This window comes from Zerene cesonia, chromosome 2, assembly GCF_012273895.1.
Source record: "Zerene cesonia ecotype Mississippi chromosome 2, Zerene_cesonia_1.1, whole genome shotgun sequence".
Lineage (NCBI taxonomy): Eukaryota > Metazoa > Arthropoda > Insecta > Lepidoptera > Pieridae > Zerene > Zerene cesonia.
In genome coordinates, this window is record NC_052103.1 from 241,486 (window position 1) to 243,077 (window position 1,592).

Consider the following 1,592-nt stretch of genomic DNA (forward strand, 5'->3'; position numbering starts at 1 on the left):
GAACACCAAATCTTTTGCGACGCGATAAGTATCTTCCACCAAAGCTGTTAATAACAACGCACGGCGTTTCACCCCGGCCTTGTCTGAACTATCATCAATATTGTTAGCTGTGCAATATTGCTTAAAACGACTTATGAATATACACCATTCTTGCGCGCGGTGGTCGAACATGAGATTGCTACAAAATGACGCATTTCCACTCAACGACATATTTCACGGTATTCTTTGTAGTTTTTCACGCGTGGATTACTATTTTCTCGTCGCCAATTATAGTGTTTGGGGCCAAATTGGTAACAAAACACGTGGCTTGATGCAATCACTTTTATTGTCCGTAGCAAACTGACAAGCGTTGAAACATGATTTTAGTACTACCCACATGTACACACTACAATTATAAAGAGGATAAATGATATTGTAGAGGGAACTTTTGTATTTTTGTATGTTTGTAACGTTTTCACGCAAACCACTGGACCGATTTCAAAAGTTCTTTCACCATTAGAAAGCTGCATCTTGAAACTCAAGCTCAAACTCAAACATTTATTCATTCAACTAAACTTCTCATAGAAGTACTTTTGAATCGTCATATTACACAGTTATAACATTTACCACTTCACTGAGTGACATAGGGCTACAGATGTACCACGGGCGAATCCAGGGCTAACTGCTAATCCTACTAATATTACAAATGCGAAAGTTTGTAAGGATGTGTGTGTTTGTTGCTCTTTCACGCAAATACTACTGAACCGATTGCAATGAAATTTGGTATGTAGACAGCTGCATGCGGCAACTGGAATAACACATAGGCAACTTTTTGTCCCGATATTCCTACGGGATACGGACTTACGCGGGTGAAACCGCGGGGCGCAGCTAGTACTATATATACCTATCACTTAGATCATTTAACTTCAGGTAACTACATCCCAACTTTAACTGCACTAGTTAGATATTAAGAGAGCTTTAATTGAGTAAACAAATATTTGTTTCTATTTCTATCATTGCGGTTAAGAACTTCCTCTTGATATGTACAACCGCAATGCTGTATTATTGAGTTGTAGAGATTGTGCTCCACCGACCCATAGCTATATTTTCATAATTATAAGATATATATTTCACAATAGACATGTTGAGGTATACATTACCCGGAAAATGTGTCTATCTACTTTTAATTAAGATAAATTTACATATCTGCAAGATAAACAGAGTTAAAATTATCCTAATTCATTGTTATGAGAAATAATTTCTAAACATTAACTATACCCACACATATAACATAAATATTTAATTTGGGTTGAAATTCTCTAGAAATTCGTGTCTCTCAATATAGTTTTATGTGTAAGCTTTTATTGTAAATTCATCTTATCGATGATGTTTAAAATTACAATGAAATATGGTTAGGAATTTATTAAAATCACAAATATCAAGTTATAACTATTAGTATATAGCTTTGTATACTAATAGTTATAACAATACACCACTAAATATATTATATAGTATACATATAGCATGTACATATTGGTGTACCTCACTATTCCCACTATGTGTTGCACACTGCCATGCGACGAGGAAAGCAGTGCCGTGTGATAAAGTTGTAT